General features: G+C 41.2%; 1 protein-coding gene and 1 long non-coding RNA gene across 13 annotated transcripts in view; one reads left to right on the forward strand and one right to left on the reverse strand.

Annotated features, from left to right (window-relative positions):
• LOC122876206 overlaps positions 1-5,992 on the reverse strand; it is a 30,835-nt gene extending 24,843 nt beyond the window's left edge. For both annotated transcript variants that reach the window (XR_006378033.1, XR_006378031.1), the window contains exons 1-2: positions 5,952-5,992; positions 5,201-5,283 (exon numbers count right to left, since the gene is read on the reverse strand). This is a non-coding gene — a long non-coding RNA (uncharacterized LOC122876206). The remainder of the gene's footprint in view (positions 1-5,200; positions 5,284-5,951) is intronic.
• The window catches only part of celf6 (CUGBP Elav-like family member 6), a 142,124-nt gene that overhangs the window by 57,390 nt on the left and 66,539 nt on the right, over positions 1-18,195 (forward strand). The window lies entirely within an intron of this gene.

The following is an 18,195-nucleotide window of genomic DNA, read 5'->3' on the forward strand; positions in this document are numbered from 1 at the left end:
GTTTTCCTGCCTTTTTGGTTATGATTTATTCCCCTGTGACCCTGAACTGAAACAGCAGTATTACTTTTAGTATCTTTTTTAAAACATGTTCTTAACAATGTTTTCTTGTCTTGGATCTGAGTGATGGCTGACAGTTACTTGTCCTTGCTATGCCGAGCCCTGTGCCCTAGCTCTGCCCAGACTGTGCCCCGCTCAGGTGTTGCAACAGATTGTCCTCGCTGTTTCACAGAAGGTAGACTCCACCCTGCTCCTCTCTTTCAAAGTAACACAGGGATTAGTATCTGTGCATCCTCTCCAGCCTTTTATCCACAGCTAACACCTATACCATGACACCAGCCACACAAAACAAATGCCGGCTGAGCCTTGTAGCACACACGCATCCAGCACGTTCCACAACATGGGCACTCTGACTGCGCCTGGGTGTCAACACTACCCAACTCAATTACTTTAGTCTGCAGCGCACCACTAATCCCCACCCCACCCCTCCTCTACCCTACCACCATTATTCCTGTACATCAACAGATTTGCATGTACTTTCACGCCACTATTTAGTTTGCTGTTTATTTTTAGAAGCCCACGCCTAATTAGGGGGAGCTGGTGTAGAACACAAGCATAAACGGCAACATTAGTGCTACAGCTAATGAGTGAAGATATTGTGGGTAAAGCTCAGTAATTTTATCCTGTACTCTATTATTATTCTTTCATTATCATCTCAGCGGATGGCTGACCCCTCTACCCCTCTTGCTCTCACTCTCTTTCTCACCGTCTCTTGCTCTTGGCAGTGTTAGGCTCCCTCTTTTCCTTAATGTGTGTTCAGGTATATATAGTTGTGCGTAAACATACAGGTGTGTTTGCTTATGTTGGCATGTTTGTGTGCATGCTTGTGCATGACAGGCCCCTCTGACAAAGGGCAAGCAACAAGGAGCAATGGGGAATGATGTGAGAAAACCACTGAGTCATCCCCTGCACACCTATTCTTCATACCAGCCATTATATACATGCCTCCTCATCTCCATTTCCCCTCCCCCATTATTCACCTCATTGGGAAAAGAAGACACAGCAGAGAGAATAAAAAGTAATCAGTGTACGTCAGGGACGCTTCATAAACCCTATGCCTGTGTTGCAGCAATGTTTTCTCCAATCATTCGCTGATTTACGTCTCTCTGATTTAATTTTTTACCATGATAACACTCATCAGTTACCATAATGCACCTGGGCATGTTCCATGCAGACGCTGATGATTTTTGGTGCAGGGTAGCACGATTAGATGGAGTGGTAAGGTGAGGTGGAAAGGAGAGGTATTACGCAAATTATCTGTCACACTGGCAATGTGTCCATGGAGGCAGAGCAGGGGATGCATTGCTCTGGGCAGTCAGCTGTGCTGGGTTTGATGGGAGCCAGCCTTGTCATGGACTCATTATCTTTATCAATTTGCTTTTACCATAGGGACAGTGGTGAGTAGACAGTGTTATAGAAGACAAATCACTCATGGGCAACACTGGCCCCTCTATTAATATGCTAATATATGCATTAACTCTAAGATATCTCCTTGGCTTCTGCACTTTTGCCTCATACAGAGAAAAAAAAAACAACCACAGATGCATTTGTCTATTATCATAGTGACTAATCTGGCGCAGACTAGAAAATAGTTTTTCACAAAACTTAATCCCACCAATGTAATTTTTAGCTCAGGATATTAACTGTACTTTTTCTTGATGACAGTGGTGGTACCCAAAAACTGGAGTAGAGGGAGAGTTTTCACTGATTCATCTTCTGGGCAAGGGAAGATGGTCTGTGAGTTGTCATAGGTTACCTAGTCAGTGGTGGCAGGAAACTGTAGGGCTGTGTGCCATCACGCCTGTCTCCCCACTGGCCTTCTCGAGCTGGAGCCCCTCTGTGCTCTTCTGCCTAATCAGGCTGCTCAGTATGCAGAACAACCTCCCTGACGGCCCCAGTGCTCAGCCCCCAGTCGCTGACCTCCCCTAAAGCTACGGAGCCGAGCTGGGCTGAGCTGTGCCCAGTCAGCCGGTGCCAGATGTCAGATGGGATGGATGGCAAAGATAGTTATGCAGAGGAACAAGCATGCCTGGACCAGGTACTATTTGCAAAGACTTTTTTACAGTTTGCCTACTGGGGAGACAGATGGGTGTTGCTTGTTTGCCACATAAGAAAACAAATATGAGTGTCAGAATGTTGAAACATCTGCAGGAAATTATCTGAAAATCTTTCTTTTTTTTTTTTTTGGTCTGATAAATCACCAAATTTACTCAAGTACTGTATTTAAGTACAGTTTTGAGGTACTTGTACTTAATTTGAGTATTTCCATTTATACTTCTACTCCACTACATTTATCAGACAGCTTTAGTTACTAGTTACTTTACAATTTAAGATTTTACATAAAAAAACATATGATAAGCTTATGAAATACAATGTATTGTTAAAGATTAAACCAGTGGTTTCCAACTTTTTGGGCTTGTGACACGTGTGTCACATTTCAGATGTCTATGAGTTGTTAGTAGTTCCACCAAAGAAACATCTAAATACCCTAAAAATTTCTCATATGGTTACATTTAAATAACTTTTCGAGACCCAAACAGGTAAATATTCCAATAGAGATTCAAGAAAAGGAAAAAAAAGTGAATATAAATTTGTTTATGGGAATCTTTTTTCTTCTTTCCTACTCCATTAATCATCTCATGACCCCTACAATTTATCGTGTGATTTGATTAGGGAGCACGACCCCTAGAGTGGGAACGATTTGACTAAACTACCAAACTGTGCATAAGTAAAACCAGCACCACCTTCAACATCTACAACAGTGAAATGCTACTTACCCATTTTTACATCTAATATTCTAATAGATAATAATATATCACTCTGAAAACTGAAAAATCCCACCCCCTCCCTTCAGGCCTCCTTCCAAAGCCACTCCCCCAAAACACATATCCATGTGCAAGGAGTGCGCACAGGTAGGCAGGTAGGTAGCCCGAATGAAGTGATTGGCTGGGCTTATTACAGGCCTGTGACAGCCACAGAGAGCGTTTTTTTTTTTTCTTCAGAGCATTTGATTTATTGACTGTAAATTTGTTGTAAACTTCAACAAATATAAAAAAAATGCTTCTGAAATACATTACCAACCCTACATTGGGATTTTGAATGCAGGACTTTTACTTGTAATCGAGTATTTTTACATTGTCATATTGTGTCATTGTGTTTGCACTTACTTTTACTTAATTAAAAGATCTGAGTACTTCTTCCACCACTGATCACCACACACTATATTCTCCTAATGGCCTTTTTAATACCACAGCATTGAAATCTTGTAAGGATATTTCAAATATTGGACCTAGGGTCCACTTTTTGCACATTTAATTAAAATTAAAGACACATAAAAGTCTGCTACTTTTTTTACCATAATTAAAACATTCACTAGCAATTAAACATTCTATATAATGAGTTCATGAAAGCTTGCATTTACTGTTCCAAACACCCAGTCCCAGTTAGCACTTTAACAGTAAAAACCCAACGCCTCCCAGGAACTGATGTGGTTCCCAGCTACGGAAGCAGCGAGAGGGCTTTGGAAAAACAAAAGATGAACTGCTAGGTGGTATGAACAACAATGGCCACCATGCCTGAACAAACAAAGAAAAATGCAGCACCTACAAAAAGACCAAACTTCAAATAGAAAATATTAAAAATCAAAAAACAGAATAATCAGAAGCAAGCAAGTATGCTAGAGATAATGTAGGCATCTCTGAGCCAAAACTTACATAAATATCTGAATTACTCTTAAAAACTCTTGAACTGTTTGGTTGTACTATTTGTGTACTGCTGCTGTCAACAAAAGTCAGTGTTGTCTTTATTCCTGTTTAGTTGTGAGCTGACCAAACTGCTGCTATTGAATATCATAGATCTGCAGTAATAACATTCCTCAACAGTCTTTCAGTCGTTTTCTATACATGTAATGCAGATAATACCGTCTCTGTAGACACGGTCGCTCTGAGGTGCTGGCTGAAATTCTGTTGTTGTGTTATTTGTAGTTGTTTCACTAGTCTCAGTAGGACAGCCCGTTCTTGTTTGTTTGGGGTTTTGGGAACTGCTGCCTGTGACGTCAACGCACTGCCAACACTATTTTAATCTGATCATGGGGAAGTGAAGTCCAGAACACCAAAGCACTGACCACTTATCACAAAAAACAAAACAAAAATCATACTCGAAGGCAAGGGATTCATTGGATGAATTTCCGGTAGGTGGCAGGGTGACTTTGTTTAGACAAGAAAAGTGCAGCTACAGTACTTTATCACAAATGTTATAGCACATAAAGGACAGCATGATTTTATTACTTTTTAAATCCATCATGTGTTAAAGATGCTACATTTTTAAAATAGAGTTATGGACTTTTGACAGTAAAAAAAGGAAAAGTAAAACACATGTGTGTAGTCTTAAAAAGGTAAAAAGTCTTTTTGGAAACTTGTGATGAGTACTCAACACTGCTCTGAAAGACATGAAGACAAGTCTTAGAGTGTGTTTTAAAGGATTACACTGGTTTGTTAAATATACAACTCAAGTAATGCCACACAAGTCACATTATTTGTGCACATGTTGAACATGCACAGTCCCTCCCATTCACACTCCCTAATGAATATAAAGCTGATGTAATCTAAAGCAACACAAAACCCATAACCACATACTCATGTTCACACACCTACTATATGTCAGGCAATTTCACCAGAAAATCACATAAAAAAAAAAGAAAAACTCTCCTCCCTGGGAATTCAGAAGTAGAATTTCTTGTCTGCCTCTCAACATGTCACACTTTAAAAGGAATCTGGGTATTGATCTCTTGGAAGAGAGTCTGTCAGGCTTGCTGTGTGCCTGCCCCCAGCTCCCAGCTCAGCCAGAGCCCAGAGAGGATGTTATCCCCCGGGGCTGATTAGAGGCATTTCACTGGGAGACTCCCAGGTCACTCTTTAAGCTCCTTCCCCCTCCTGCAAGCCTGCCATGTCAGACACCTGAGACTCAGGGAGATGACTCCTGAGGAAAATTACATATTTTTACAGCTGTTACCTTTACTCCTGTTTTTAGCCATTTTGTGGTGTGTGTGTGTGTGTGTGTGTGTGTGTGTGTTACAAAAAGTTCTGAATTAATTCCTGCTGTTAGTCCCATGTTTCCACTATGTGTGCGTGTGTGTGTCTTTCACCCGTCGGTCCTCATTTTCACCGCTGTGCTCTGATTGATCACATGGTCTGATTCTGTCAACACTGGTGCCAACCCCACTCACTGCTGTGAGAAAGAAAGGAAAACGGTGAGAGAAGGAGAAAGAATAATCTATTTCCATTGATATCCCAGAGTGCTTTTTGTAATATTACAGTTATCATCAAATCTGCGTTATATAGATCAAATGTGCTTACTTTTAGTAGAATTTCCTGTTTTACAAAACAGTTTTGGAAGTCTATTTCATGTTTCACAGACTAAATGAAATCTATAGTAGAGAGAGAGAAAGCAGAGCGAGAGAATAGTGTTGATATGACGTGTGTGAGAAAGAGGGATGAGCTATAGGTGAGAGATGAGTGAGGGCAAGGCACAGAAACATTTTCTTGGCATTTCTGATTGAAAAGTTCTCAGAACAAGTTGTTCACTATTATCTGCATCTTTCAACCAAGCAAAAAATACAGGTTTGTCTAATCTTAGCAATACATATTGTGGACCAATAAGAACTAAGCCACCTTCAATTTTGCGGTTCAATTTCATCCTAAAGCTACAATAGATCAAGTTATTTTAATGTAATAATAATCCCGATTTATTAGTCTAAATTATAAAGTGGGGCTGAAACAGATAAGAGAGTCTGTGTTGCAATGAGTGTCAATGCCCAAATTAAATTTCCTATTGCCCTGTAAGTGAATATGAAACTGTCTCCTAAAAATCAGCACAAGAGAGAAAACTAAACTCACCAACATCAGATATTTGCTTTGAGGTTGTGGTGCCATTCCTTCTGTCTCTCAGCAGGTCAAAGCAGGGACAGGGCGTGTACTGGGGGGCAGACTGACCTTTACCTTATTGAGTTAAGCGTGATGAGATTACAGAACAACCTGAACTGCCAGGCCCATTACCACCCTGTTCTCCATTAGTGACCTCTGGCTGGGACTAAATGTACACAGTACGTGCATCCGGACTGCACAAAGACACACATCCACACTCACAAAGGCAAGGTTACATGTAATACACACAAAGACATGCATAACCATGCATGAACACTAAACACATGAAAACACGTGTACACATGCATACACTTTGGTTTTTTGCTTTAGTATTAATCTACAGTATATGAAAGGTTGAAAAACATGCATACTGTACATGTATGTATTCATGTGTCCATGTAGGTGTACCTTTAGTGTAGTACGTGTACAAGTCTGTATTTATTGTGCAGCAGAGCCGGACCGCGGGGCGAGCATGCTCACTCCTTCTTTCGCCTTGTCGCGTTTGTCTGTTCCTATCTGCCTCACAGCCTCCTCTGCCTCCCCCACACTCTGCCTGGGGAGTGATTAAATCAGTGTACGCCTGTCCACAATCCAAAGAGATTGGCATACACACACACAAACACATACACACTACAAACACCCGCGCAGTCACCTAAACAGGCACACACTTACACACAGTGACACAGTACAGACCCAAATATACAAACGCATATATTTACCTACATCCCCCAGACAAGCATTTGAACACAAAACCTCAAATATTTATTCAGTCTTAAACATGGTCTGCCACAAGATCACATTCTCTCAGCCTGTCACATTGAGATTGGGTATGGCAGCTAACTTGCTGTACTTACAGCCGTGTGTGTGTGTGTGTATTTGTGTGTGTGTACACCGCTGTAATTAAGCACACCCAAATTAGGTCCTGTAAGATCTGTCCACATACTGTATCTCTTCATTGACTGCTCTGTATTGCTGGTTGGGAGGATCTCAAAGACGTTCGTATGTGTACATCTATGCTCTGTGATCATACCGGGCCACTTTGCCTCCTTTGAATGCTTGGGTGGAAGTGTCTTGATAACCTACTGTAGGTGTGTGTGGTGAGCCATCCTGATGTACGTGCATTTCCATGCCTGCTTTTCTTTCTTGGTTGGTGTGTGTTTTGTGCACAAATGTGTCTGAGCGTGTGCATGTGCGCGTGGCATGGCGTCCTTATGATAAGTGACTCCCAGGCTGATTAAAGAGAACTCTTTCTCTCCATAATGAACACAGGAGATCCATCAGCCATTGCCTTTGAGGAACGCCAGGCGCGTCAGCAGCTAAAGTGCCTGTGATCTCTCGGATTTCAACCAACGTTGATTAACTTGGCAGCATATTAAGTGGAAAGGTATTGAGCTGGCTGGAACAGCAAAAAAACACATCACCGAGAGTTTGTCTTGTAGGCGCTGGTATGAAGTCATATTTGCATATCTGAGTAAAGTTAAAGTGCTTATGTTTGGAAATCAGTGCAAACATGATTAGTTTTTCGGGTCAGCCGAGTGGGTTAGAGTATTATCAGGCTTATGTCTGTTCAGGTCTAATGAAGCAGAGGGAATGTGTACTTATATTTGCACTGAGTTGCACAGATTGCCCATTTCACATGTTCGACAGCATCTAAGCATATCTTGCATTTCTTATTTTTTAAGGTTAAAAAAACAAAACTGAATTACAGGGTATATGGGCTTACATTTATTTGTTACGGATGAAGGATATAACCATCATTATATGATTCAAGTAAATATCTATCCCACTGAATTCAATTATTTAATATTAGCTAGCTTATAAATGTAAATTTTACATTTATAAGCTAGCTAATATTAGATAATCAATTTCATTGATTATCTGGATACAGCAAACCACTTGATAAAAAAATACCACAAACCTAAGACTATTTTTGCAATTTTGTTGTCTGTGGCATTACAGAATATTGCAATATTGAGACTACGTGACTGCAAATATTTCCAGGGGTTAGTTGTATCATGAAAAAGACAAAAAGCGATGTATGATGCTTACTTCATTAGGGCCAGAAGTGATACTGATATTAAAACTATGTATATGTTTATGCACTGTAACAATTTGTTCACACAGAGGGTTCAAAACAACCAGAATTTATTTCATTAAATTTCACCCCATCACATGGCCGCTCACACACATCCATGGACAAGGGTGAATAAATAGCTTAATACAGTACAATTAAACCTTTCGCTCATCAGTGCAAAATGAAAAAGTTCTTACATAGGCAAGAAGCTATGTCACTCATAGGAAAATTAGGCGATCTGCAGAAATTAAAGAGGTCTGGTCCTTTAATCTTGGGTTAAGCGTCTGTGTAGCGGCACTTAAAGAGCTTCAGCTCAAACTCCCCTCCAAAGGGGAAACTAGGGCATCAATTTCTCACCTCTCTCTTCTTAAATATTTTGAAAATATGTGCCTGGCTCTAAAACTGGATTTCACCAAACATTTTATTGTTCCTTCTGTGTCTAAAGAGATAACTGCAAGAACTAGACATGTTAAGAACTTAATCTTGTGCCTACAAAAACAAATACTTCTATGTCTTCAGGGAAATTCAGTAGTTTTTCTATCAACAAAAGCTTCTGGATATTTGCAGTTATCCTGCAGGTGAGTTTGATCTCCTTTATCTTCACTGTGACAAAGGCCAGTCAGGTAGAACAGTTCTGGTTGTGTCTGACGGTCCCCAGACTTCCGGAGGGGAGACGGTATGAGTTAAAAAAAATGCAGGGAGGGCAAATTGGGATTCAGTGTAAATGTACAAAGGTAAACTTCAATAAGGCAGCGTGGGGACTAGTCCTGCTCTTTTATCATTTATTGGCCAGTGCTTTCACAGCCTGCTGGGAGTTGTCCCACTTATTCCACCATACACACCCTGCCACGTAGGTGAACCCTCCTAATATGGGATAGGCCCCTGCCTCTCCTGCAGCCTGCTGCCTGATCTGATATCAGGCCAGTGGGAAGGTTTGTTCGCATTTTCACTCCAACTACATTTCCCAGAAGGTCTTACTCTTGGCTATACTGAACCCGGGGCCACATTGATAGAGAAAGGTCCTCAAATCTGATTTGGAACTAAGTGGAAAAACATGAGGAATGAATCAGCCTTTGTGCAAGCTCATATTTCATCTCCAAACACGTCAACTGTAACAAGCTGTCCTATTTTGAAGTCGAGTTGCGAGAGAATTTTTAAGAAGTAGAGGCATTCAAATGTCTCCAAGTCAATTTCATCCTCCTTTTCCTCTAGTCAGTCATGGATTGTCGCTCCCCTACCATCGTGGGTAATTTGTTTCCTCATGTTTACAACATCAGACATGGCTTTTGATTATGCATTTTGTGTTTGGAAATGAACTCATCATTTCAGCTGCAGATGGCATTGAACTGAGCCCTAAGCCTGGTGAAATGGACCTAGATGTCGAGCACTTTTGATCGCTCTACAACTGACTGACTCTGTCTGACCTCTGGGAGGAGGAATGAATATTGTCATGTTTTATAGAGCACATCCAAGTCTCCTTTTCCTTTTCAGTCCTGTCTTGATAGGCTTGAGTTTGCCTTTGTTGTGTGGTATTCAACTGACACTCTCACCCTGGATTAAAATCTTAATTAACTTGAGTGTCAGTCTGCCTTCCTATAGTTGAAAAGGCAAAGAAGGGGAGACTAAGGAGAAGAGGGGACTGTGGTACATGGGATCATGGGATGCTTACCAGTCTACTGCAGTGGGCACCGTTAGTGTGGCTGGCACTGCTGCTGTGCTTCTGTCTGCTGTGCCCCTCCCCCCATCAGCTTGCTCTGTCTCTCGGTTTGTTTCTGTCTGCCTCTGTGATGAGCCCTCATAAAGCAGAGGTTAGGGCAGATGTACTAAAACAGGCTTTGGTAAGGCACAAAAACAGCAGATCTCTCTCAGGGTGTGACCTGATGTTGTGAGGATGACATGGCCACAAAATAAAGATTTCCTCCAGTTTTTCTTGCGAGGGTGGATAGAGAGTATGAATGTTAGCCATCAGTCATTACCACGGCCGCAGGCTTTGGCTAGTTGATGTGTTCTGATCGTGTGGGTCACCTTCGTGACAGAATTGACACGCCTGATCAAAGGCTGACCATTTGCCGCTGGGATGCCTCAGTGTTTGTGCCCGCCTGCTTGTCTGACCTTGGCCCACATCATGAGGGTTTTTGTGGCAAATAATGGCTAATCTGGCCCTAGCTAGTGCTCCTTTGGCGTCCCCCCTCATCCCTCGATTCATCTTGGCATTCTGTTTCAAAAGGCTATATGAGCTCCTGGCCTTTCCAGGCAGCCTGGATGAGGCTGTATAAGCATGGCTGATCGGAGGATGGACATTCATCTCAGAGGAGGCCAAGATGAGCGGTGGGTGGAGTTGGGGTAGGAGGCATGGTTGAGAAAATTAAATCACTGTCAATCATAAGCTGTTCATGACAAAACAACAGCTTGGCTCTGCCTGGCCAACAGTTTCCCACTCTGTCTCTACTTCTGTAGAGGAACTGCATGAAGGACTTTGCCTGAAGGGGGCGCTGATCTGGGCACTCATGCTGGGTTTTCTGTATAGCAGCCATCTGCCCATGACGGTTGGACCTGCCATAGACATTAGCAACATCACTGCCACTATGACAACTCTCACACCAGCTGCCTTTATCTCAGCAGCTTTGTTTCTTTGTCAGTGTGAAATACCATTTGAATTCCAAATGGAGCATAAACAACCCATAATCTGAGTACAGAGAATAGTGTTTTTTTCTGCCCTAGTATGACAGAGCTTTTATGTGCTGAGGCTATTCTATCAGCCTCCTATGAAAGCCCCAGTGTTTTTTTTTTTCCTCCAAGCCCTCAGCAAATGATCCAATGGGCCTCCCACTGCAAATGTCAAATGTCTCTTCCCATGTAAAGCGCTCATAGCTCTTTACTGAGATCATTGCACTGGCAGTATCTTTCAGCCAAACATCAGCGTTACCATTCAAATGCTGAAATTAATTCTGCAACCAGGGTAAAAAGGTGAACATTCATAACAGTAAACTCTCTCTCGCTCTCCTCTCTCTTTTTTCCCCTTTTATATAGCCAGGAGCAGTGTTTTTTTTCTTTTCTTTCGCTGGGCGAGAATGTCTTTGCATCTGAAATGTGCATTAATGCACCACTAAGGTCAACTCAGCTCATTTAAAAAACAAAGCGTTCAGTGAGTTGTAGGTCCACGGGTCTACTGGCACACAGGAAAGATTTATTGTCTGCCCTGTGCTTGTGCTGCCGCTCCTCGTTACCAGCCAACTCTGACCCCGTCTTGCCGACACTGCAGAGATGCTTAATCTCCACAGACAACTTCTGTATGAATACATTTTATTCAATGCGGCACGTTACGGTGCCCGGACTAGTGTCCTGGCATGGGTTGACACCACACACTGCCGGGAGGGTTGGGTAAGAGAGGGACAGCGGGAAAGGGAGAGACATCTGCTCTGGTCACCCACCCTGCTATGCCCTATTGTACCGCGACCCATAGCATCCTTGTGGTTTACTCTACTCTTTTCCTGTATGCGTGAGTGTGTGTGTTTTGGAGAAGGGTGGATATGGGAGGTGGGATGGAGAGCATGCGGGAGTAAGGGGATGCTATGCCATATGGCCGATTCCCTGCTCGGGTTGAGAGAGAGGAGCAAAGAGCTTGTAGGCACTAGAGACAAGCAGAGAAAGCACTGTGAAAAATGTCTGTTTTTTACAAGCCATTTAATAATCATTGGTCTAGAATCTTATTTTCCTTAAATTTGAGAGAAAAACTACCATTGTTGTAAGATGATCTGACTTGATTCCAATGCAATCCAACTTTCTCTGAATAAGCTGACATTATCATGCCACATTTCAATATGTAACAATATGAGCTCCTGCAAGTTCTTGCAATGAAATTAAACTAATTGGTAAACAATTGAAACACACTCAATGGGAAAATAACCAGCAAGGATTTTTTTTTTTTACATGGAACTCCAGTTAAATTGAATTGTTAATAGGATTATTTTTTGCAGTGTGGGCATGAGAGGCAAGCAGAGGGTGGGAGCCACAAAAAAAGACCTTTTATCTTGCCATCTCTTCCTCTATTCAAGAACGTGCCTGGAAGATGTAATGCCTACCAAAACCCTGCCTCTCTATGTAGGCCAACAGTAAAGGAATGGACCTTAAAGAAAGGGGACTCAGTAGATTTTTAAACATATAGATGTTCGTTTGACAGACATACAACCAGCGCAAACGTTAGTTTGACAACACAAACTAACGGTCCAGAGTTAAAGTTTACAATCACTTGCTTGGCAATTGGTGACTTTCCTACCCTGCCTGAGACATTTTAGTGGATTGTTTGTTAAATGTCCTGAAATGTCATTTATCTTCCCCCAACCCCATGACGCTTAACATGAGGTAATGTTTTAAACTTAAGTGAGGAAGAAAGAGAGAGAGGTAGATGGGGATAGAAATAAAACAGTCATGGTCACATGGGGTAATAGAGTAGAGGCAGGTAAGGCAGCCGAGGAAAGGTCTGTGATGAAGGAATGACTTCCAACTTAATACGGGTTTCAGGAGGACTCTCTTGGCCTACAGTATATTCCTCTATAAGGACACACAACTGGCAAAACCATTTTCCAGAGGATTGTTTCATTTTTCGAGGAGAAAGGTTTGGACTTGGAACGGATCAAAATAATGGTAACAGACAGCGCTCCTACAATAGCGGGCAGGGTTCAAAAGACGATGGACTCTGATATGGCAAATTATAAACTTCATTCAGTGGTACTTGTAGTTCGCAGCATCGACTCTTTTACCAGTGACATGTCAACAGAGCAGAATGATTTCTTTACCCACAATGATATTAGGCAGCTTAGCTTAAAATGGTTTTGGCATTCCATCGTAATTACTGAGCACCGAAAGCAAATGAAGACACCAAAGCATCCATTTCTGTTGCTCATGCTGTATGACGTATAGTATTTATGATCAAAGTTAGTTTTTTGAGTGACATATTTCATCATATGAATCGACTTAACAAGAAATTATAGGGCAGGGATAAAAGTATTGTGGCACTTGAAGAACTCATTGCATTTCAAAATAGTGATGATGGGATTTTAGGAGGGGCTGTAAATCAACTGCCTCTTGATTTGAAAATTTCAGCATCCCCAACGAGTTGATGAGGCTGTTAAAGGACTCGTTCTCTGTTGATGTTGGTGGGGAATTTGCTGTGACAGCAAAGCAGCTGATTCCATCACTTGATGAGGTTTACAACTTTAAATAATTGACATTCAGTCATCAGTTAACTTAAATCAGTCACTGCAGCTGCAGCACGGTCTGAACAGTTCTGGATCAATGAAATCAGCAAAGAGACGTGTTCAAATACAGGGAGGGCTACACTATTTATCTTAATGTTTGCTGGAACTTAAAAAACAAGCAGTTGCTCCTCACTCATTAGGCTTTATTGTCATCAATGTCTGCACATTTTGCTGACAACTGATATCTAAACTTTAACCCAAACGTATTCACTAATTCATCAGTTATCATCAGATGGGGATTTGTGATACTTTTTAAGGTGTAGCCGATTTGGTAATCAGAATTGTTCTCTGTGACTTTTGTTGCTTGAAATGGACAATTTAACCGGATATGTGTTCTTATACAGTATCATTTCTTCCACAAAAATTATAGATTATTTATATATTTACAGGATAAATTATAAAAGATGTAGTACTTACATTAGCTAAAAACAAGAGTTCCATGTCAAAGTAGCAAACTAAGTGATCAGAATGTAAGAGTGAGAATTTTTTTTTCTTTTGTACTTAATAAGGCTGATAAAACTAATCTGTGGGAAATTGTATAAATGGTATTAATCCAAGATCTTAAAAATAAACAAACCACCACCAACATAAAACACTCTCATATTTTAAATACTACATGTTCAATATACCTGTGACATATGTAGTCAAAAATCACTGATTGGGCCTTTAAAAAGTGCAGTTTCTGATTGTATATGTCTACTTTAATAAAATATGTGGTCGGGAGAAGAACAACATACATTTGCAAACATATTGCTGATCCACTTACCCAGGGTGACTTACAACAAGTGCAACAGCAGATTGAGCTCATATTTGATCTCCAAAAAACCAAGTATCCAACATCATGAAATGTAACATTTGTGCACTCATACTGTTCTTATTGTAGAATGATCAGTGAAGGACAGATTTTTTTTTCTTTTTTGAGAGCAGTAAGGTGAGAAAAGAGACAAGGAGATTCCGTTGGGAGAGAGTTGCAAAAAAGAGACAAGGAGAAAGACGGAGACATTCAAAGAGAGAGAAGCCAATGATGCTGCTCATGCATTGGGATCGCCACGCCCACTGAGCAGCCTGGGGCTCTGGAGTGAAGGAAGGATTTCATCTGTTTTATCTCCTCTGTCTTATTTTTTTAGGTTACACAGAGCACGTCCCTTTTTTCCCTTTTCCCTGCTTCAGTGAGGCAAAGATCTTAATCGCCCCTGACCGTAATCTACCAGAGTGGAACGCTTTTCTTCAATAGACAAAAAAGGAGCTTATAGATGCTGCGCCCTGCAAGGGTATAACATCACAGGGTTATCCTCTGGCAAAAGGGGAGGGCTGTGTAGTGTGTGTGTTTTGTTCCTATTGCAGTGACGTGCACAGTGACAGGCAGAGAAAAAAGAAAAGGAATATGTCCAACTTCATATAACTTCTCTTTTTCTTTTATTTTCCCTTCATAGAAGAGCACAGTAGTAAGAGAACCTGTACATTTTTCTTTTCCCCTTGTTTGTGTGTTTACTTCTGGAGGAATCAATTAGTCGTGTGCACACCTAGGATCATAAGCAATCATCATTCCCTTTAGTAATAGCTATAGTGCTAAGTCACAGGCATGAAAAGTTATGGGGGCAGTGTGGGTGTAATCTTAGAGGAAGATTTTGTTGACATCTCTTCAGGCAGTACTGATGGATGCAATATCCGAATATCTACCTCTAAAAGCCAAATATTTGTTTTGTTTTAATCTCCTTGCAGTCTGACTGGTTGACATATGACAGTTTAGAGCGTTTGAAAAGTCAACTTATTTCTTTACAGTTGACAATTTAGTATATTTTTTTTCCTCTTCTGGCATCTGAATTGTCCTTATGTGGAAAAAACATCCATCTTGTGCTTGGAGCAGACTAAAACTGACACTATATGTTATTTGCAAAGAGAGCTGCAATCATAGAGAGATCGTTTTTGTTGCCACAGCCAATCCCCCTTAAAGTTTCTCTCTCTGTGTCTGGTACTGTGTGTCCTTCCTTCTCTCCTTTTTTTCTCTCTTTTCCTCTATTATTTTACTTTCAACATGCCATATTTTTTATTTCTCTCTTTCTCTCTGTCGCCTCATTTTATTCTCATCGCCTTTGTCACTTTCTCCTTCTCTGTCTTGGTCTTTTCTTGTTCTTTTGTTTCGTTGTCACTTCCTCTCTCTGCAGTGTTTTTTGTCATTTCTTTCTTGGTTCTTGTCTTTTTGCACACCGTCATAGACACACACACACACACACACACACACACACACACACACACACACACACACACAAACACAGACATAAATAAATCCCCTTTCTGTGAAATCCCTGAAGTCAGAGAGAGAATATGATTTCCAAAATCCACAAAAAAGTCACTTGCACAGAATATTCACAGTGCATTATTTCACTTGAAAAATAACACTCACCCACCTAGCCTAGAGCTGAAAGCTGGCACATCTTTCCAAGGATTCATCTGAGGTTTAGGCACAGTATTTAGGCAGAGGTGTACATAATATGTGGCTCTGGTGGCTCTGTGAAGGGGTGCTGTTACATGGAGAGGAGAGAATTTTATCCTAAGAGCTTTGTGTAATCCTTATCTCAGTATACATATTGTCTCTTTACTAGGACGCTTCAGCTTCAGCCTCTCCTGAATGCTAACAGTGACTAAGCAGTGGCTAATTTATTGTGTATCTTTTTTGTATAGCCACCAATATAAGAATTTGAAGATTATTTAAGTTATTATATGTGGCATGTGTGTAAGTGTGTCTGTGTAAGCGCACAGGTGTGTGTTTGTACCTCTCTCTCTGTATGTCTGTGCACTGCCATTTGCCTTCACAGAAACAAATATTAATCATTATTTTATGTTTGCTACATAGCAACAAATCATATTTGTTTTGGCCAATGCTGAATCGGAAACCGCACGTGCTGACTGACAAGCCTCACTGTGATACTTCCTTGTTAAGCGCTTGTGTTGTCCGTGTCTCTGTGAACAGTGTGGATTGGCAAATTGGATAGAATCTTATCAGGCGTAAATAATGGCTGCTATCTGTAAATAGCGTTGGAGCAGGGGAGCAACAGATGCTGCTCCTGGTGAAGGAGAAAAGCCTGCTCTCCTCCACTGAGCCTGCACCCCGCATGCTGCCACTCACGTATTTGGCTCCCATTTACAGTGATCTATATTAATTCCTTGGGAAAAAAAGGATGAATAAGGAAGTTGATTAAGGAAATGAAAATCTATTATGCTGAGCCGAAGCTCAATGTGTTCCAGTCTGTTTCACACTCTGGGATTTTTAAACCTTAATGGCTATCCAGTTAGTCACAGATCAGCGAAGCAAAGCTGGGATACAATGTTTATTTATCCATCTACTTATTCTTTTTTAAACATTTAACCCATCTCCCTCAAGATGTTGTGGACTTATCAGCTCCTGGCTATTGAAAGAAAAACACTGAAGTCCCAACTTTTGACAATAAATGTCTAACCTTTCATGTAAGTACAGTCTCTCTAAGCAACTACCCCATCTCATATTTTGCATGAGTACAGTCAACAAAAACTCAGTGAGCTACAGTAACTTGATGAAATGTACCTGGCATTCATCAATAGCTGGAATGAAAGCTAATGCCTTCCTGTGTCCACCGAGGCTTGTATCCTCCCATTGATTTCTGGCCAGGCATTTGCTCACCCCGGCCAAGGTCCAAATGCAATTTAAGTGTTGTGTGGGGACGCGTTTCATAGAACCTGACATGGTGTGGTCAATAGCCCCAGGCAGTGAATGAGCTCTCAAGTGGTATACAGCAACAGCGAGACGTATTTCCTCTTCCAGCTCACCTCACGCCTCCTCGTCAAATTAAACAATAGAGGCTGGAGGGCTTTCTGCAGGCCTTCAGCATGTTTTCACCCTTCCATCTCTAAGAGGACAAGGCAGACCAAAGACTGCTGTTCAAAGATGCAGGGGGAAAAAAACAAAACACTTCAATTATTCCATTTAAAATGGCATCAGCTCTCGACCCTCTGCTTCAGGAAATTAAATTTCAAAATGGACCACAGTTATGCCAGCAAAACAAAGGTGCTTGATGATTAGGGTGGATTTTAATAATGCCAGATTTTCTACACAGGTCTGCAGAATATGGGAAATTAATGTAATAATTTTCAGGTCTTGAAAGGTTAGTGAATTTAACAAAAAGCTTGAAAAAGTATGGAGCGCAAACTTTTTCAATGATGATATCTTGTACATTTAATGGAGTTATTGGAGCCACTGTCATGTTCTAATATCATGTGATGTTTTGTTGTTGTGTATGAGTATAGATAAGATATTGCAGAGTGATATGGCTGGTATAACAACCAAATTGACAAAACAGCTTACAAGGATTTTGGCCACTGATGTTAATACCAAGTGTATGCCAACATGAGCTGCTATTAACATATGCTGGGTTGAAAAGTAACACAAAGCACATAGACATGTTAAAAATGACACATCCTTTGTTTAAGTGTGTAGATAGGCTCAAAGGCCGTCACCAGCCTCAGCATCCAACCCCTCATCCGGGAGAATAATTGCCCCGGGAAGCTGATGGACTGTCAGGAGTCACACGAGCTTGTTTCCTCTGTTCTCCTCTTTTCTTCCCCTCTCGCCTGGTGACACAGACAAACGCTACGGAAGCATCTTGTGTTTGCCATGCATGGAGATAAACTGCATATTGCATTCTGTTTCAAGTGTTACAAATCTCTTGCAATAATATAATAAAAGATGTATTATTCATTGCTTCTACAGTGACGGAGGGGAGGGATGAAATATGCATATGGCACGTGTGCTATTTCAAAAAGCCAATGCCGGGCGACGTGTGACGGGTGATGAGGATACGTCACATTGTGTCTCTGGTGTCATCAAAAGCTGGAGAGTGGAGATTAGTTG

Source organism: Siniperca chuatsi, linkage group LG1 (assembly GCF_020085105.1).
Source record: "Siniperca chuatsi isolate FFG_IHB_CAS linkage group LG1, ASM2008510v1, whole genome shotgun sequence".
Lineage (NCBI taxonomy): Eukaryota > Metazoa > Chordata > Actinopteri > Centrarchiformes > Sinipercidae > Siniperca > Siniperca chuatsi.